Source organism: Thamnophis sirtalis, unplaced genomic scaffold, assembly GCF_051295495.1.
Source record: "Thamnophis sirtalis isolate CommonGarterSnake01/CBP01778 unplaced genomic scaffold, rThaSir2_p1.2 scaffold_13, whole genome shotgun sequence".
Lineage (NCBI taxonomy): Eukaryota > Metazoa > Chordata > Lepidosauria > Squamata > Natricidae > Thamnophis > Thamnophis sirtalis.
The window spans coordinates 41,365,912-41,387,684 of record NW_028261393.1 but is presented as its reverse complement, the minus strand read 5'-3'; positions in this window follow the sequence as shown (position 1 = coordinate 41,387,684).

Here is a 21,773-nt window from a genome sequence, read left to right as displayed (position 1 = left end):
AAATATATAGGAGTCAAAGGAATCTCAGCAGAAGACTGCAAATAGGTAGAGAAACTGACTATATATTGTTTACCAAGAAAAGATGTCTGGTTCTTTCTAATCCTAAAAACAGCTGTATGAAAAAACAAAATCCCATATAAAAATCTCATCAAAAATACAGTTCACCATACATTTTTAAAACCGACATACTTACGATAACATCAGTGGGACAACTTAACTCATAGAGATTTAAGAAACACAAAATTTAGTAACAATAGAGCAGATTTGTTAAAAATGAATTGATGGAGGTGTTGAACTGGACTAATTTGGTTAATTTGAGATTTTGTTGAGGTTTATTTTTAAACTAAAAATTATTTTTAGAATATTGTTTGATAATGATGGATGAGTATTTTTGAATTAATGGCTACATAGTTAGATTTGTTGAAGATTGTAGAACTATTGTGTACGCTGTTAAACTTAGATGTTGGTTACGTTATGCTTAACCTTGTGTAGAAAGTTAGCACCCGCCCTTCTCCTAGAAGAATGAAATATTCTAGGAAATATAAAAAAAGGCAGAATATAATACCTCCTTGGATGAAAAAAGGAGAAACATTCTTTTGGAAAGCACCCCCCCATCTTTGTTAATAGCCCCAGAAAGATTGGTGCCAACCTATTTACAAGACAAAAGGCTGGGCCAACTTATCTACAAAACAAAAGGCCTTCACCCTCAGGACATAATAGGATTAGCCCTCTATCCACCTCACCACATAGCACCTGGGAAGATTGCATTACCCAGCAAGGTTCAACCAAGCCTGGGACTCAAGACTGCCTACAAAGTTACTCCTGCACAGCCCCATGGGAGTCTGACAACCAATCAGAATACATATCCTTGCCACAGGAACAGGAAGCCCAAGAGAGGGAATAAATCTCTCTCTCACTCTCACCCATGTGCTTCATTGCCTAGAGAGGCAGAAACTCACCACCACCACCACCCCACCTTTGTCAATGGTCATTAAGGCCTGAGCCAGAGAAATGTTTTTAGGCAGGAAACAGACTCACTCTTAATAGCTCCCCCCACCTTTGTCAACGGGCCATTAAGGCCTGAGCCAGTCTATTCTACATAACCAAGATCCACCCCATCTCATTGACTTTTATTGCACCACTCACCAAGTTTCAACCAAATTTAGCACACAACCTACAAAGCTAGCTATGACCTCTGACAGCAACCAATCAGGATACTCTTCCTATGCCCCAGGAAGTTCAAAGTTCAGGAGAGGGCATAAAACCCAGGGACTTTCTGCATCTCTGCCCTTTTCTGCTCAGGAGCTCAAGCCATATGGTCCTGCCCACCATTAAACCATCTTTCCAAGCAGTCTCCATGTTTCCAGTGTCTTTTCCCCCACATGGACATTTTTTCCAACATTTGAATAAGAGATTACCTAATTGTATATTTATATCTAAGAAAAGGAAAAAGGCTTTCTTTTTTATATTTTATATCTCTCCCACCTTTTATACAGAATAAAGTTGTTAATAGCAAAATACAGCACCGTGCTTGCTGTTACAAAATCTATAGGTCTGGAAACCTGGCCACAAGTAGAAATAGTAAACATTCTAAAAGTTGACTTTTTGGTCTCATTGCTAAATAAAAGATAGAGGAAAACTATCTCATTCTTTTCAATCCCAACAGTTCTCAAGAGACACCAAAAGAAAGAAAATAATAGAATTTCAAACATCTTCTATTTCTTCACCTTGAAAATAAATATTCTTTGTTGTAAAGAGGTTTGCTGGAATTCATTTTGACCTGTTCATTGTTAGTGAAGTGGAACTCACTCGCTACTGATTTGAAGAAGACAGCAAACTTAAAGAAAAAAATTGCAATTTCAGGAGCAGAACTGCATTTCTCCTGGCTTAACAGTTTCTGCAGATTTTATTTAGATAACTATCACTCTCATTAGGTTTGCTGAAATTACAGAAAATTATGAAATAGAGAATGGGACTCTTTGGCTACTTGAGGTCTAACATGACAAAACAAGGCAAGAAAAAGAAAGTAATGGATTTTTTTTACAAGTCAGAATTTCTCTGGCATGTAATAAACCATATGTATGTGTATGTGCATATTTTATACATATAAAAGTTTTACATAGAATATAAAAACAAACATAAATGGACAAAGATTGAAAGCAGTAAAGAATGAAAGAACAGAAGCAAAAGTGCAGAAAGAAATAATAAAAAGAAATAAGTTTCCAATTTCCTTTGCAGCAAATATGTCCAATTAGAAAATTATTTCTTCTGCTATGATTACAAAAAAATCTCACTCTTTTCTATTATCCAGTTTTTTATGGGTACATAAACTTGTTTATGCCTACATAAAGAAGAAAAACTGCTCTTTTCCCTTGAAATCTCAATCAGTCAGAGTTCCAGTCATAAAGGGAATATTTATAGCTATTTTTGCTTGGTTGTAGCAGGAGCAGACAAGGCACCAAGCTTCAACCTAGCTTACTTCACAGAATTTGTTTGCAGGGATAATATTAGGAGAGATCTCTATATAAACTGCCTTGGGCTCCTTTAGGAAATTTAAAAAAAATAGAGAACTGTCTAGTCTAAAAAAGAGAAGGATTAGGGGTTATATGATCGCAGTCTTCCAAGGGCAGTCACAAACACGATGGGGTCAACATATTCTCCAAAGCACCTAATGGCAGGACAAGACATAACTATTGGAAGATCATTAAAGAGAGATTCAACCTAGAACTAAGCGGAAATTTCCTGACAGTGAGAACAATTTATGAATGGAACAGGTTGCTTCCAGAAGTTGGGGTACTCCATCACTGGATGTTGTCAAGAAAAGATTGGGCAGCCATTTGTTAGGAGCGGGTTGGACTAGAAGACCTCCAAGTCCCCTTCGAACTATATTCTATGTTCTACATCAGTGCTGGTGAACCTTTTCAGCACTTGGAGCATGCACACACATACGGGGGAGCGCTGGAAACAAGAAGAGCAGTTCCCTGGCACACATGCGCAGAAGCACTGGAAACCAGAAGAGCAGTTCCCCAACATGCATGCGCACACTGGGAATCTGAGCTTCCAGTTTCTGGCATGCACATGAAGACAGCTAGTACATGGGCACTAGGGAGCTGCTCTTCTGGTTTCCGGCACTCCCATGTTCACGAAGACCATCTTGCCAGCATGCATGTGCATGCTGGAACCTAGAAGAGTAACGTGTGATGGCTGGCATGCCTGGAGAGATGGCTCTGTGCACTACGTCCAACGGTTCCACTACAAATGCGCGCACAACAAAAGCGCACCTGACTAAACCGCGGTGTCTAAAGCGCGGTGACAAAACCGTGCGACGAATGAGCGACTAATTAGCCCTAAAGCGTGCCGACAAAAGCGCGCCGACAGAAGCGCGCTGTAACGTAACCCTAAACCTAACGCTAAACCTAACCCTAAACCTAACCCTAAACCTAACCCTAAACCTAACCCTAAACCTAACCCTAAACCTAACCCTAAACCTAACCCTAAACCTAACCCTAACCCTAACCCTAACCCTAAACCTAAACCTAACCCTAAACCTAACTGTAAATCTTACCTTAAATTAAATTGCGCTTCTGTCGGTGCGCTGTTGTCGGCGCGCTGTTGTCGGCGCGCTGTTGTCGGCGCGCTGTTGTCAGCGCGCTTTTGACATAGCGGTTTTAGCGCCGCGGTGTTGTCGGCGCGCTTATGACGTTCACGCTTTTGTCGGGTCACGCGTCCAACACATGTGCCCCTTTCGGCACATGTGCCACCACCAGCCCATGTGACATAAGTTAGCCATCACAGTTCTATATGGTGGACCTTATTTCGGTTTCCTTTTGGGGGAGGCCATCTTGCCTAACGAAGAATCATGGAGAACTCAAAAATTTAATCTTGAGTTTCATTTGGATTGAAATGCTCATAATCTTAAAAGCTAAACAGAATTGGGTTTGGTTAGAGGGAGTTCATATAAAAAAAGATGTGGATTAAATGGCGTGGCAGGGGAAGGATACTGCAAAATCTCCATTCCCACCCCACTCCAGGGGAAGGATACTGCAAAATCCGCATTTCTCCCCACTCTTGGGGGAAGGATATTGCAAAATCTCCACTCCCATCCCATTCTGGGGCCAGCCAGAGGTGGTATTTGCCGGTTCTCCAAACTACTCAAAATTTCCGCTACTGGAAACCTGTCAGAACCTGCTGAATTTCACCCTGGAACTTTTGTTATGAGGGGAGAAGTACCAATAAACCAAAAATCAATTTCACCATTTCTATGCTCTCTCTCAAGAAAAAGGGTGGGGAAACAAAAAACCAGCTGGGTCATCTATATTTCAAAGATGTTCTTTTAGAGATCACGTCCAGTTTACCAATCAATCACTGAAGTGTCTCAAGAATACCGAAGTATTAATCCCAGTGAACCACATCAGAATGCCACCCTATCTGAATGTGTAAGATGCTCTCCATGAAAACTTCTTTAAAATTCCCTCTGCCCACTTTCCGCAACATTTCTCTGTATTCATTTGAGCAAATGGAGAACAATACTCTCATCACAAAACTGATCACACTCACACCAAAAATAGTTTTGTTTGGAGGGTAAGAGGGGATGGGGAAACTCAAAATGAGCATTTTTAGTTTTCTGTTCCTCTTTTAAATCTAGTCCTGTTACTGCTGAAGGTTTCATTAGCTTTATAAATGGATGTGACTTTTTTTCATATGCCATCAGCTATTTGAACTCTGCTATTGTGCTTCACAAATCCTCTTAGCTGTTTATCATGACAGAAATCAAAAGTATCTACTTCCATTTTCCAATAACCACAGTTTGGAAAATCATCCAAATAAATTGTATTATGATTAGTTGAAAGAAACCTACTTTGTAAATTACTCCAACTCTGAATTGTACAGCTAGGTTTTCCCAACAAAAATTGGTTATAAAAGGTTTGGGAGCAAAATTAATTTTGTACGCCTTAAAAACGAATTGGCCTGTTTATTATTTTCAACCTGATCTACATTGTACTTCTTCAATTGTATGTATATAACACTCTGTCAAAATAACATTCTAATGAGGAAAAATGCATTGAAATGTACCCAAATGTGCGTACATTTTAAATTTATTTTTAAAAAGATGATAACAGAAGAGGATGAAATAAACTTTAAAAAGGAACATTTTAGAAAGTAAAATAGATTCACCCATTACTGTAAAGAAGGGGTAATTCTCCCAATATTTCCTCTGAAAATATACTTTTCATTCAATAGCGGCTTTACAACTGTGACTACAAAGTAGAATAAGGATTTTAATCTATGCATTATTACGACCACTTTGCATAATTTTTCTTTTTGAAAATTCCTTGCAGTCACTTAAGAAATTCAGCTACGGTTTCTGATCTTTCAGAGAGAGAATTGAGAATTCTCTGAATGGAGAAGAGGGTAAGGCTGAAAAAGATTAAAGCAGAAAACGAGACATTCAGGCGTGCCCAAGGCAAATGCTACATTTTTTCTGAATCTCTATCCATAAGTTAATTTGCCTTCCCACTTTTTCTGCCTTACCTCATCTTGAAACTACTAAGCTGAATTTTAATTTGCAGAAAATCGGTAGAAAAGAAGTCTGGGCGCTGCAGAATTGACAAGTGAGAGAGCAGATTCTCCCATGGAACAGCATGAGATCCGCTGTACATGTTGGTGGCTGGGAGAAGGATCATATATTGTGATTGATCAAAAGTACATGACAATGGAACAATTGTATAGATCAATGCAAAACTTGTAACTTGGCTTTAAAGGTAAAGGTTCCCCTCGCACATATGTGCTAGTCGTTCCTGACTCTAGGGGGCGGTGCTCATCTCTGTTTCAAAGCCGAAGAGCCAGCACTGTCCGAAAACATCTCTGTGGTCATGTGGCCGGCATGACTAAACGCCGAAGGTGCATGGAACGCTGTTACCTTCCCACCAAAGGTGGTTTCTATTTTTCTACTTGTATTTTTACATGTTTTAGAACTGCTAGGTTGGTAGAAGCTGGGACAAGTAACGGAAGCTCACTCCGTCACGCAGCGCTAGGGATTCAAACTGCTGAATTGTAGACCTTTAAGTGTAACTTGGCTTTATAAATCCACAAAAGCACATTGGAAAAATTTGGATCCTACCAATAGAAACTGAACCAGCTTGTTGTATTAGTTCATGCAGCAGGCTAGAAACAGGGAGACTATGAGTTCTCATCCTACCTTATCCATGCACATCATGGCTGACTTTGCATGGATACTTTTGGTGACTTTGGAAACTCTGAATTCTAGTCCCTCCAGGGTGCAAATAAAGTGTGTGCTACTACATGAGATGTAAAATCTCATCAGTTAGTTGGGCTAGTGACTCACCAATTCCTTGGCTAACATGATGTTATTAAAAGGCATGTCTTTGGGTGCCTATCAGTTCTCAGCCGTACTAGATTAATATTTTATTAAAATAGCAGAAGGGAGACAGACATGCTGTAAAGCAAAGCGCCAGCCTCAATGTCATCCTTTTCTTCCTGATTTCAAAGAAAGTCTCTAGTCTCTACAAAAAAAGCCAGGTAAACAACATATAGCAAGGAGCGCTTGGTGCCGCTAAAAATCTACCTATATCCATTCCACTTGTTTAGAGCTTTTGTGCCATTTTGTCCCTCATGGCAGCCATTTTGTGGAAGGGCAGCCATTTTTTATGAGGTGCCCCAGAATATATTTCTCAATATTCCAAATAAGAGGAATCTCAAATCTGAGACTATTGTGAGCTCATTAATATGGAAAAAATAAATAAATGGAAATCAGCTGGGCGATTTTGAGGCAATCATTCTCTCTCAGCCCAACCTACCTTATAGGGCAGTTGTGGGGAAAAAATAGGAAGAAGAAGGACTATGAGATATGTTCACCACTTTGAGATCCTTATAAAATGAATAAAGGTAGCACTAAAAAAAAAACCCTAATAAATACAAAGTAGCCACCATGAGAAGAATTTCAATTTCCTGTATTAATTTAGATCTAATTCATCCACATAGGACTAAAAAGCAACTCCCTATGAGATATAATTAGGCACTTATCTTAATTAGATCATAAAAACATGATAGTTGTTCCTCTAATTTGGTCTCACATGGCATCCAGAAAACAAACATTAAGTCTTGGCTGATCATCAGTTTTAAAAGAGGCAGTGTTCATTTATTTGGATCAGATTTATAATTTAGTTTTCTGCCTATTGGGGTGTAAATGGGGGACAGGATTTCTTGCCATGCATTTGCAGCCACTTTTCCATGGCTCTTCCATGGATGGCGCTGCCACAGAGAACTCAGCTCTGCTTCATGCTTTAGACTATTTTTTCCCAAAAATCTAAACAATGTTTGTACTGAGTTGACCATTCTTTCTTTTAAAATAGTTCCAATAATAAAACCAGATTTATTTGTTGGGTCCTTGGTTCTCCCTGAGCTTGGTGGTTTTCTTGCAGATTTTTCATTATCCAACTAGGTAACATCATTAGGGCTAGTCTGCAAATCTAAAAACAATCGAAGGAACATGATTGCTTTTTTAAACAGCCATTGTGGTGCAGTGGTTAAAATGCTTCAGGCTCACTGCATTGGATCCTGACCTGCTCAAACTTGGCTTGGCCTTCCATCCTTCCGAGGTCGGTAAAATGAGGACCCAGATTGTTGGAGGCAAGATGCTGACTCTGTAAATCACTTAGAGAGTGGGTATAAAGTACTGTGATGCAATATATAAGTAAGTCAGTCAGTCAGTCAGTCTGTCTGTCTATCTATCTATCTATCTATCTATCTATCTATCTATCTATCTATCTATCTATCTATCTATCATCTATCTATCTATCTATCTATCTATCTATCATCTATCCTGTTTCCCTGAAAATAAGACCTCCAAGGGTAATAAGCCCAATCAGGCTTTTGAGCGCATGCACTAAAATAAGTCTTCCCAACACACTTGCCACTTCCTAAACCTCAAAAATAATAAGACCTCCCCAAAAATAAGGTCAAGGGCTTAATTCAGAGGGGTCAAAAGAAAATAAGACTCTGTCTTATTTTGGGGAAAACAAGGTGTCTGTCTGTTTGTTTGTTTGTTTGTTTGTCTGTCTGTCTATCTATCTATCTATCTATCTATCTATCTATCTATCTATCTATCTATCTATCTATCTATCTATCTATCTATCTATCTATCTATCTCTTACAACCTTACTATGAAACAAATTGCAGTTTCATAGCCAAGCTACTTGTACGGGAACCAAGAAGGATTTTGCATAGCCATAGATTTCAGAAACGGTTGAAATATTTTCTCCCAGTGTCAGCCTGTTAACTTTTGGGTGATCACGGAATATAATGAATGTTAAACTTTCAAGAGTGCATCAGGTTCCTTGCTGCAGCAATTGACACAAATGAACCACCTTTCACCATCAGTCAAGGAACATTAAAGCCCTAGCAAGCCGTTAAAATATGGCATGCAGAGGGCCCGTAGATGTCAGGGTGATGGTATGGCTGCTATTAGAAAAAGATGGAAATGGAGCCTGAATATTTTTATCAGTGTGAGGAAGTTGTTGCATTTGCCAGAGCATCAAAGCAGATTTTGGAACCTAGTGGCCAGAGATATGTTACATCTGCTTCAACAATACCTCTGTAATAATTTTGAAGACTATGCAATGCAAAAACCACTAACTTGATGGTTTGGTTCACACAAGCAATGCCTGGGCTCCTCCAAAGGAGCAAACTAGCAATTATAAAATCTCACTTTAGCCTGCTTTCATGCCACTGTTGTTGTGGCCCACTAGCTGGCAGCAGACTCGGACAATGAGAAGGTTGGGGAGGTACTTGGGCCAGTTCTGGAGACTGGGGAAGGCTCTGATGAATGCTCTGCATGGGATGCAGAGATAGAGAGAGGGCCATCTAACATTTCCCAGTCACCGGAGAGGCAGCTGCCTTTGAGGCTGTTATGAGTGAGGAAGAAGAACAGCTGGGGACTGTTCCAGATGCATGTATGCGCAAAGCAGTTAGAAGAAGTGAGCAATGGAGGACAAGGAGTCAACTCGGGAAGCAAAGTACACATGGACACTGAATGGCGCCTCCCTGGCTGGGGAATAAATAGAAGGAAAGGGGAGTGGTTGTCATAGGAGACAACAGTTCATATTTCTGAAGGTTTTAGTCATACTGTTTCTAACTGCTTGCCAGAAGTTAATTTGCAGCCTTTTGGCTGGGAGCTCATGGCCTTGTAATTATTACAAGGAACTGATAAGGTCTGTACTGCAGTTAACTATTGCCTGTATTTTTCGGTGGGTGAATGCAATTAATTCACAAGAGGTCAATAAAGAGGGGTTTTTCGTGACAAGGGGTCTGTTTCTTGCTTCTGCTAAGGCTGGGTCAGAACAACTACCAACTCTCAAAATATCTTTAGCTGAAGCCATATTCTTTGTTACATCATTTTTAGGTTGCCATATATATGGGGGTGGAGACTACGGGAGGGGATTTTCCTCCCATGTGGCAGGCATAACAGCGATAACTCCTGTGGGAATCAAGGTTGTCTCAACAAGAGTTTGCAATGGCCGGAGGGAGTAGCTGAACAGAATGCCATCTGCCTGATTGGCTAACGTGACCAGGGGGTGGGGGATTTCTTTTATTATATTTAAACATGGGAAATATTTAGAGTCTGTTTCACATTTAAATGTGCCAATATGATGTAGTGAATAAAATGGATCTTTGAGAAAAGCCACACCCTCAAAGTCCTGAATTGATTGGGGCCATTACTCGGAAGCATGACAGCAATATTGTGTGAATCCATCTAGCATTTTCCTTATAACAGAATACATAATACCAGCTAGGACATTTCTAATATCTGAAATGTTTCGCAAACAGTGGTGGCAATACAATGCTTTATTCAGCTAATTTCAAAATGGTTGAGCTTTTCTTATTACAGTTGCTGCTATTGTTGTTGTTAGTTGTGAAGTTGTGTCCAACTCATCGCAACCCCATGGACAATGTTCCTCTAGGCCTTCATGTCCTCTGCCATCCTCCGGAGTCCATTTAAGCTCACACCAACTGCTTCGGTGACTCCATCCAACCAGCTCATTCTCTGTTATCCCCTTCTTCCTTTTGGCCCTCAATCTTTCCCAACATTAGGCTCTTCTCCAGGGAGTCCTTCCTTCTCATCAGGTGGCCAAAGTATTTGAGTTTCATCTTCAGGATCTGGCTTTCTAAAGAGCAGTCAGGGTTGATCTCCTCTAGGACTGACCCGTTTGATCTCCTTGCGGTCCAAGGGACTCGCAGGAGTCTTCTCCAGCACTATAGTTCAAAGGCCTCAATTCTTTGGCACTCAGCCTTCCTTATGGTCCAACTTTCACAGCCATACATTGCAACTGGGAAAACCATAGCCTTGACTATACACACTTTTGTCAGCAGGGTGTTGTCTTATTGCAGAAAACTGCTTAAATCACTCCATCTAGTTTTTGATGCTTCTATTGGCTACATCTGCTGAAATCTAAATTATAATTCCACTGCCTTTAATGAAGATCATGTATTGGCCCTATAACATTACCCATGACCACTTTTTGTTTCATGGATATTTCTTCTTCTATTTACTGGTCCTCCTCTCTTTATTCACAAATGTAGTTCCAACCAACCAGAGACTGAATGTTTGAGTGTTGAATGTTTATTTTATTTATATGCTGCCCTTTTCCCCGAAGGGGACTCAGGGCGGCTCACAACTCAAACCAGGGAAGGGGGATACAAACAAAAATTAAAAACGACACAAAACAATACATAATTTAAAACACACAACAGTCATACCATTCGAGACGGGGGCAACAGTTCTTTAGCCCCAGGCCTGTCGGAACAGCCAGGTTTTAAGGGCTTTGCGGAAGGCCTGGAGGGTGGTGAGGGTTCAAATCTCCACAGGGAGTTCGTTCCAGAGGGTCGGAGCAGCCACAGAGAAGGCTCTCCTCCGGGTAGTTGCCAGTCGACACTGGCCGGCAGATGGAATTTGGAGGAGGCCTAATCTGTGGGATCTAATCGGTCTAGTGGAGGTAATTGGCAGCAGGTGATCTCTCAAGTACCCAGGTCCAATACCATGAAGGGCTTTATAAGTGACGACTAGCGCCTTGAAGCATATCCGGAGACCAATAGGCAGCCAGTGCAGCTCGCAGAGGATAGGTGTTACGTGGGTGAACCGAGGTGCACCCACAATCGCTCACGCGGCTGCATTCTGGACAAGCTGGAGTCACTGAATGCTCTTCAAGGGCTGCCCCATGTAGAGACCATGTAATAAATGGTGTATAGCAACCAGACATGGCTATACTATGGATAGTATTGTGAACAATCCACTCATCTTGGAACAAAAACAATATTGGCTAAACAATGAGATGGCTAGTACCATATGATAGATCTAAAGGGAAATAATCATCCCAGGGTGCAACAGAATGTGAACAGAAAATAACAAAAATAAATCCATGGAAGGAAGCAGTTTTCTTGATTACAACTGCCAAATAGTTTTCCAGAACACGAAATAGTCTTGGGCAAATAATCAGAATCATGAGTACTTTCATAAAGCTCAAGATTTGCTTGCTTGTTGGTTTGTTTGTTTTGAAATGGATTGCCTTAATAATCCCTACAGCAACCTATAGCCCAAATATAAAATCACTTGAACTTAAGATACTCTGAGATTCACATTATAGCTTTCTAATGCAGTGTTTCTCAACTTGTACAACTTGAAGGTGTGTGTATGCTGTTCTAGGAAGATGTTGGAAAGCTCTTAACAACTGTTGGAAGGTTCAGTTCCAAGTTGGAATAGAGACACTGGAAACATGGAGACTGCTTGGAAAGATGGTTTAATGGTGAGCAGGACCACATGGTTTGAGGTCCTCAGAAAAATAAGCACATGGGTATGTGTGAGAGAGATTTATACCCTTTCTTGGACCCCACCTTAGAGCTTCCTCTTCCTGTGTAAGGGCAGGTATCCTGATTGGTTGTCAGACTCCCATGGGGGCCATGTAGGGTTAACTTTGTAGGTTGCCTTGAATCCCAGGCCTGGTTGAATCTTACATGTGGGCTAATCCTATCATGTCCTGAGGACCTTGTCTTTTGTTTTGTAGATAAGCTGGCCCAGCCTTTGTCTTGTAGATAGGTTGGCACCAAAATATCTACTGGGGAGAGGCGGGCAGGGAGTTGAGGCTCTGAGTCTATATCGCATCCAGTTTTGGTCACCATGATGTAAAAAAGATATGGAGACTCTAGAAAGAGTGCAGAGAAGAGCAACAAAGTTGATTAGGGGACTGGAGGCTAAAACATATGAAGAACGGTTGCAGGAACTGGGTATGTCTAGTTTAATGAAAAGGAGGACTAGGGATGGCATGATAGTGTGCCAATATCTCAGGGGCTGTCACAAAGAAGAGGGAGTCAAGCTATTCTCCAAGGCACCTGAGGGTAGAACAAGAAGCAATGGGTGGAAACTAATCAAGGAGAGAAGCAACTTAGAACTAAGGAGAAATGTCCTGACAGTTAGAACAATTAATCAATAGAACAACTTGCCTCCAGAAGTTGTGAATGCTCCAACAGTGGACATTTTAAAGAAGATGTTGGATATCTATTTGTCTGAAGTAGTGTAGGGTTTCCTGCCTAGGCAGAGGGTTGGACTAGAAGACCTTCAAGGTCCCTTCCAACTCTTTTATTCTATTCTATTTATGTAGAATAGAAACATGTTTCTCCTTTAGGGAAAATACAATATCCTGCCTTTTTAAATATTTCCTAGAATATATCATTTTTCTAGGAGAGGGGTGAGTGCTAACTTCCCACACACCAAGTACGAGGAATGCTGGGAGATGTAGTTTAGCAGCAACCAGTCAGCCATGCCATCCCTGCTTATATTTACATCAGAGTGATTATTTTAATCATGGCATTATCACAGACAAAAGCCCAACATCCACTGTGGCTTGGAGATGAATAAACCTGAATAAACAGAACTGAAGAAGCTTTTTGGGTGGGAAGCGAAACATTTGCAAAGGAAAAAAAAACCCAAGAAAGTCCTGTTGCCTTTGGAACACAAATGGTCTGCAGGATTGAGAATCTCCACAAACCTGAATAAACCTTCATATGCAAGGCCAAAGAAATATGATATGGTTGTTAAAACTGTTCAGAGGAGATAAGCCATCATTTGTTCCTCTCCAAATGTCAATTTTTGCTTTTTGTGTTTTGACGTTTTCAGAATACCAGCTGCATCTGTCCTGAGGTATTAACCAGCATCCACAGAGAAAGGCAACAGTGGGCAGAAGTAATGGCAAGCGAGAAAAATGACAAATCAGTCTGGTGAATTTGAAGAGACAAGTTTCAAAAAGATCACAGGTGCAAAAGGCACTTCTTTAACCACAGTTCATTCAAAACCTGGAAGTAAACATTAAGAAAAGAGCTGTTTTATCCTGAGCAACTTCTTTAAAAACCAGTTTTCATGCCACAGATTTTGCTACAGCTGCCTGCACCACCATTTCACAGTCTGACAAACAAGATTTCAATTCAAACTTAAGTTCAGCTGAGTGACAGAAGGAAAAAGGGAAACAGACTTTACCTGTCAAAAAGAGGAGGAGGTAGAAGACTGGGGAAGGAGGGAAAAAAGAGAAAGGGGAACATTGGCAGGAAGGATGAGCAAAGGAAAGGGAAAGGAAGATAGAAAGAAGAGAGGGAGGGAAGATGAAAGAGGAAGGAAGGGAGGAAAGAAAGAAGGAAAGAAGGAAAGAAGGAAAGAAGGAAAGAAGGAAAGAAGGAAAGAAGGAAAGAAGGAAAGAAGGAAAGAAGGAAAGAAGGAAAGAAGGAAAGAAGGAAAGAAGGAAAGAAGGAAAGAAGGAAAGAAGGAAAGAAGGAAAGAAGATAAGGATTACTTCCCATGAATGCTAGATGTCAGAAATAAGATTTCACCCCTACAATCCCCTCTCATGCTTTACCAACCAGAATTTGGTACAAAATTAAAGTGAATTAAAAATACAGAAAAATCAACAGATATGGAGATTTTATTTTCTGATGAATAAACCCTTATTTCATTGTGGCAGTAGGACCAAGTATTCTCTGCTTGATCTTTTCTATTCTGTATTTTTACATTGCTGCCCCAAGATTCTCTCTCACACACACATACAAATATGATATTTTTTAATTTTGGTATTTAAGTGAAAAGCAAGAAGAAAAGTTCTTTTGGGAAAGAATCCTAACCCTAACTCTTAAATTCTCCTTTTCTTGACCGGCCAGCCAGAGTGGACTTGGGCCATTGCCAAAAATTTGGGTGGTGGAAGCTGGAAGCAGCCTCTCCAGACATGACTGAAACATAATGTCTCTCAGGGTTTCAAATAACATCCAAAAGTAAATCAGAGGCAAAGTGTTGCTCAAAGTTCCAATTTATTAAGAGAGCCATGTTGGCACATCTGGGAAAACCTGAATCTGAAAGCTTCCTGGTTTCCCCCACCCAGTTGAAAGTTCAAGATCTTGCCCCCACACCCACAAGTCCACACCCACATGGTCCAATCTCCCACTGCTATGCTGGCAGTGCCACCCATCCAGTTCCAGTCAGGTGCAGAGGTGCAAAGACAAAGGATGACCTTGGCTTTCTAGAAAGAATTTTGCTATAACTACATTGCATCTCACTCCTACAATTTCCCCCTCCCATTTTCCTATAATAGAAAATGCATAGTAGCCAAAGATCCGAAAGAAAAGATGGCTGCAGGCCTTACAATGCCCTTACAAAATGTCCTGGGGGAGGATTGCAGAGCTTGGCAGAGCAGCCTGGCAGATATGAGTCTGGAGGCTGTTGGGACCTTGGCTTCTTCAGCTGGGGAGGGATTATGGTTAATCCTAACTTGGCCTCTTCATAGACCTTTGGAGTGGGTGGATGTAGAAAGGATCAGATCATAGTTCAAGGGTAACAATTGCTTCTTTGGTGTCAGAAGACAGGAAATATTAGAGGACAGGGAGCAAAAAGGATGTAGAAAGTAGAGTGAATTCTAAGTAGAGTGAACTTATGACTGTTTTTCACACTTATGACCATTGAAGCATCCTGATGATCACATGATCAAAAGTCAAATACCTGGCAACTGGCTCACATTTATGATGGTTCAGTGTTGTGACCCTCTGACAAGCAAAGTCAATGTGGAAGCCATATTTATTTAACAGCCATTTGACTCATGGAACAACTGCAGTGATTCACAACAACTATGGCAAGTAAAATGGGACAAAATTCTCACTTAGCAACAGAAATTCTGGACTCAGTTGGGGTCTACCTCTTAAGGACTAATTTTGTATACTGTAGATGCCATGGTTCCCAAAAATCTCAACTGTATGACGATTCTGGAAGCTGGAAGCCTGAGATATTTGGAGGGTACTGGACGGGAGTAAGCCCATAGTAAATATAACAAAACCCAATAGTATCTTTGGATCAAAAATTGAAATTATATCCTTGGTGTCTCATGTGGCAGCATTTTAGCAGAAATTTTAGAGTCAAAATATACAGAGCTTATCAAAATAACTCCGACGCTTTGTACATAAAATATCTTCCAGCTTAACGCAATTTGGATTTTGATGCCTTTCACCATTTTAAGAAGTATCCCTTCAAAATGGAGCCCTGGGTGCACAGCATGACTCTATCTAACAGGTTTTGATGGACACAGAGTTCCATCTTTTGCATTTTATTCTCTTTTGAACATGAATTGCTTGTCAAAATCAATCCATCAAGGATTCAGAGAACTCCAGATGCTGGGGGCACACTTATCTCTCTGGAAGGATGTGTATGAGGGGGAAAAAACATAAATCCAAATCTGATGAAAACGGAGGCGGGAGAACCTGCTGGAAATGTTTCTGAATGCCTGAAATGGCCCTGTGGCTCATATTTACACTGGTCCAGTATGAGTCAAATGACTTAGAAAAGGATGTGAGAAGCAGGCTAGTAGTTCACACTGCATTTATATAAGAGAAAACTCCATCATTTTCCCAGGACTTTTCTCAAACATGGTATTTGATTGTACATCAAACATAGATCGTATATTGCACAGAGAGAGAGAGACCTTTTGACAAAGGATAATGAGTCTCTATGCATCCCGAGGTTGGTAAACTACAGCTTCGAATATCTTTTGTAATTGTTATGTTCACTGGAGACTTTGAGTGTTGTAGATTTGCAGCAACTGAAGAGGTAGAAAACTGCCCTTTCATTACACCAAGCACTAAGACAGATGTCATGTAGAAGGAGGGAGGGAGGGAGGGAGGGAGGGAGGGAGGAAGGAAGGAAGGAAGGAAGGAAGGAAGGAAGGAAGGAAGGAAGGAAGGAAAAGACCAAGACAGATATGATGTGAAAGGAAGGGAGGGAAGGAGGGAGGGGGGGAGGAAAGAAAGAAAAGATCAAGGACCAAGACAGATGTCATGTGGAAGGAAGGAGGGAGGGAGGGAGGGAGGGAGGGAGGGAGGGAGGAAGGAAGGAAGGAAGGAAGGAAGGAAGGAAGGAAGGAAGGAAGGAAGGAAGGAAGGAAGGAAGGAAGGAAAAAACCAAGACAGATATGATGTGAAAGGAAGGGAGGGAAGGAGAAAGGGATTTACCAGAAACAACCACATATTAAAATTTTTAATCTTTAATCCCTTCAAATGATGTCACACAAATTAATTTCTTATCATCTTCTCTTCATCTCCTCTCAATTTTAATACCGTAGTTTATTACTTTATCTGAGATGCAACAGAAACTCCTCCTCTTCCCATATCTTGTCTATAAACAAATATCTAAAATCTCATTATTTCGTCCTAGTCAAGAAAAAGAAAAAAAACCCACTAAAAGCTGATTAAAAAAAAGAATCATAGAGATTTTAATCTTGGTTGAATAAGCCAACTATATAAACCTTCATTTTACTTTTAAAGTTCGTGTTGCTTATTCCTTTTAAGTAATGTTCCAAAAGCTCATTTCTTTTCGTCTCTTTATCTTTTCTCTCTCAAGAAATCCTTCATTAGCACAACACAACTCTTTTGTAACTGCAAAGTAAGAAAATTGTCCAAGTCACTCTTCTGAATTTTTTTTATTTGTGTTTTATAATAAAAAATTCAGCGGGTGTTACTTGTAGGTCCTGTATAACTTCTTTGTCAGTATCATTTTTGCATACTGCCAATTTTAAATCCATATCCAAAGTAGCCTAATTTTCAGTTATATCCTCTTATTTCTTCCTTTAAGATCATTTTGTCAGATGAGTCTAAAGAGAGTGGGCACATTGTTGGCAAGTGTTAGAATACTTTTCTCTATTCTCTATTTAATGGGTCTTGCTTAATGACAATCTTTAATTCTTTCTGGTTGCCTCTAGTAACTAGCCTTCAAGATCTCCTCTTATCAAGTTTTTCTCTCATCCAGCACATTTTCCCAGGGAGAGATTTCTTATGCTTAAACCCTAAATGTTCATATATTTTAATAAGATTTTAAACAAACTACAGGAAGGTTTCTTATAAGTATTTCAAAATCTTATTTCCAGTCAATCTGGCCTCTTAGTCCGCTTGAAAGCTTTCCAAAATCATCATTCTAATCACTCTTTTGTTGTTCCAAATAAAAAAAAAGTTTTTCTTTAGGTTTTAAACTTTAAAGAACTTTAAACATAAAGCTTCTTTTGCTGTGGGTTGGAAGAAAATCACCCAGTGTAATGAAACTTGTACTTCTGAAGGTTTTTAATATCCAAAAAGCAATTTGAAGAGCATCTGTAAGGAGCAATTGGATGATCCCTAATCCTCTCCTTAATCCAGAGAGGAGTTCAGGCAGCCAATTCATACACCACATCCATTTTCCACCATGGTCACCAGCTGTGTGAAACTATTTGTTTCCCCCAAAAGTCTACAATGGGTTTAATTTCCAATGGGTTCAAGTGGAAATTGTGCCTCCATACACACATCCTGATAGGGGACAATCACCAATTTCATATGTCTTCACTCTGATATGCAATAAAAAATACTTATCCAGTCACATCATATTGAATTCCGCAGAAAACTTTAAGAAGTCTAAAACTAACAGCTTCGTTAATAATTGTGAACTTGTGGAATGGAAATTTATTGTCAAACCTTCATCCATGGAGTTATTGACATTGTCCTCAACTTACAACCATTCATTTAGTGACCATTCAGCATTATAATGGCACAGAAAAAGTGACTTATGGCCATTTTTAACACTTTAGGATCATTGCAGCATCCCCATAGTCACATGATCAACATTTGGACACTTGGCAAGTGGTTTATATTTATGATGGATGCAGTGTCCCGGGGCCATGTGATCCCCTTTTGCGACCTTCTGACAAGCAAAATCAATGGGGAAGCCAGATTTACTTAATGACCATGTTACTAGCTCAATAACTACAGCGATTCAGTTAGCAACTGTGGCAAGAAAGGTTGTAAATGGGGCAAAACTCATTGAACAACTGTCTTGCTTAGAAACAGAAGTTTTGGATTTAGTTGTGGTCGTAAGTCAAGAATTACCTGCAGTTCTAAAAGAACACTTTAAATCATGACAATGCTGAGCTGAAACGGTATTCTAGGTCCATCTAATTAGCATGTACTATGAGTCAGGCAGGGATGTGGTGGCTCAGTGGCTAAGATGCTGAGCTTGTCAATCAGAAAGGTCAGCAGTTCGGCAGTTTGAATCCCCAGCACCGCATAATGGAGTGAGCTCTCATTACTTGTCCCAGCTTTTGCCAACCTAGCAGTTCGAAAGCATGTAAACATGCAAATAGAAAAATAGGAACCACCTTTGGTGGGAAGGTAACAGCACTCTGTGCACCTTTGGTGTTTAGTCATGCCGGCCACATGACCCCAGAGACATCTTCGGACAGCGCTGGCTCTTCAGCTTTGAAACAGAGTTGAGCACCGCCCATTACAATCAGGAACGATGAGTACATACTGTATGTGTGAAGGGAACCTTTACCTTTTTATGAGTCAGGGGCATCTAAGTTCAAGAGATCCGGGCATATCAGAAGCTGGGCTATTTGCAAGTTATATTGACACTGTTTTCCAAATCCACCAAGTTAGAGAAAACAGAATGATCTTCCATGTGTTTTTAAAACCATATTTGCCCTTCCATTTAGGTTGCCAATAATGTGATGGCAACAACAATAACAAACCTTGGAATGTGCAACCAAGCAGGGGTTGCAACTCGTTTATCAGTATAGAAAATAAAAGATCCTTTGTGTACAAAATTCTTAAGCGAGGAAACAGCTGCAGTTATTATTGGAGATAAATTATTTCTGTTGTATCTGTTGCTCGCAAGAGTGGCTCCTAGATTGTGTGTCATTTCATTTCTTCAGACTGGAGAGGTCTCAGAGGACTAGGATTGTTTCAATATTTTACTTGACATGATAAGAATGCCAGTGCTAAGTTATCCATGTTACCTGCACTAAGATTTTCATTATTTATCCATATGGATCTCCCTTCATGCTATCTGTTAATATTTCAGCTTTTACCCAGTTCCTATTTTCTCCCATTGCTTTTAATATTCTTCATTCTAATCTTCTAATAAATTTCATTCTTCTTATGAAATTTTAGTACATTTAGCTTGTTACATGATAAGCAGTTGCACATTTGAGAAGAGCCATTAAAACCTGGTTTTTAAGAAAGACTGAGAGGGGATCTAGAAGAGTTTGCAATCCTATCCTTAGTGAAGTTTTGGATATTTTTTTGGCTTTTAGTGGCCTTGGATTGTATTCTTTTGGTTGGTCACAGCATCAACCAGATGTTTAGACTGGACTAGGAGAGGAGGGGAGGAGAGGAGAGCTAGAATTGTAAATGCTCAACCATGGAAGTGTGATGAGATCCCAACAGTTGAGAGTGTAATTAAGAAAATATTAGAATGTGCAGAAATAGATAGACTAATGCTTACTATTAAGGGCAAAGAAGAAACTGAATACTTTTTGACATGGGACTTATTTTACCAATAGTTAGACAATAAAAACAGAAGTTAGAAATGTTAGGACATAAAAAAGATAAATATTAAAACGGAAATTTGATAAAATAGACAAACAAAATATTATTGTTATTATAGTATCAATTTTATTGTGATGAATGTTACTGTAAACATTTTGATTACAATTGCCTAAAAACAACTGTACCCTGACAACACACTGTTTGATTGAAATGGAATTTTTATATGTTATTCAAATAAAGTAAATAAAGCGGGGGGGAGATACTAAATGAGCAATCAAGTCATACTAGGAAACTAAATAAAACAATATAAATTGTAAAGATACAAGCAATGGTTAAGTCATAAGTAGGAGGAAATACGTAATAGGAAGGATGAGAAGGATAATAGTATTACAGTCTTAGTAAATAGTTTGGCAGTGTTGTGGGAATTAGTTGTATGGCATTTTTATTCACCTATTGAGTCCTTCCTTAGGACCTAGGACAGACAGATGTTTTTTTATTTGATGTTTAAGGTATAGTCACAGTTTGTAAGTGTTCCAAATAAAGCTGCCTTTTGCAATGATGATTATTTATCAATGTATTTATTTTATTATACCTCTTCTGTATTTTAATACTTTCCCTGTAAGAAAAAATGCCACTGTTGAGCTGCAGCACATCTAGAGGAAATGACATGAAATGAAAGAATTGTGACCATTGTCTGCACAGCTTTTAGCCTCGATTGTTATTTATCATATTAAAATCTTAAGTTGTGCCTTTCAAGGCAAAAGATCTTTCAAGTAATAAGCAACCCAACAAATGGACCATAGAACAAATCAATCCAGGGTTTTCATTCAAGGAACAAATTACCTCTTTGAAATGTTAAGGACACATTATATGAGGACCCAGCTCTATAGAGAAGCTCAAAAGTCTGGGAAAGGTGGAAAGAAAAAGAAAAAAGAGGAGAACAAGAACAAAGTGGATGGACTCAACTATAGTGATGATGGATACAATGTTGGAAGACCTGACAAGTCAGGTATAGAGAATACCTCTCTACCTACTTATCTTTCAACCTACTTACCTACCTATCTATCTTTATTTATTATCTATCTATCTATCTATCTATCTATCTATCTATCTATCTATCTATCTATCTATATATATATATATCTATATATCTATCTTATCTGTCTGTCTATCTTTATCATCTATCTATCTATCCATCCAGCCATCATCTATCTAATCTATCTATCTATCTATCTATCTATCTATCTATCTATCTATCTATCTATCTATCTATCTATCTATCTTTCTCTTTCTATCTTTCTATCTTTCTATCTTTCTATCTTTCTATCTTTCTATCTTTCTATCTTTCTATCTTTCTATCTTTCTATCTTTCTATCTATCTTTCTATCTTTCTATCTTTCTATCTTTCTATCTTTCTATCTTTCTATCTTTCTATCTTTCTATCTTCTATTGTCTGTCTGTGTCTGTCTGTCAGTCTTTATCATCTATCTATCTATCTATCTTTCTTTCTTTTTCTATCTTTCTATCTTTCTATCTTTCTATCTTTCTATCTTTCTATCTTTCTATCTTTCTATCTTTCTAACTTTCTATCTTTCTATCTTTCTATCTTTCTATCTTTCTATCTTTCTATCTTTCTATCTTTCTATCTTTCTATCTTTCTATCTTTCTATCTTTCTATCTTTCTATCTTTCTATCTTTCTATCTTCTATTGTCTGTCTGTGTCTGTCTGTCAGTCTTTATCATCTATCTATCTATCTATCTATCTATCTATCTATCTATCTATCTATCTATCTATCTATCTATCTTCTATTATCTGTCTGTCTATCTTTATCATCTATCTATCTATCCATCCAGCCATCATCTATCCATCATCTATCTAATCTATCTAT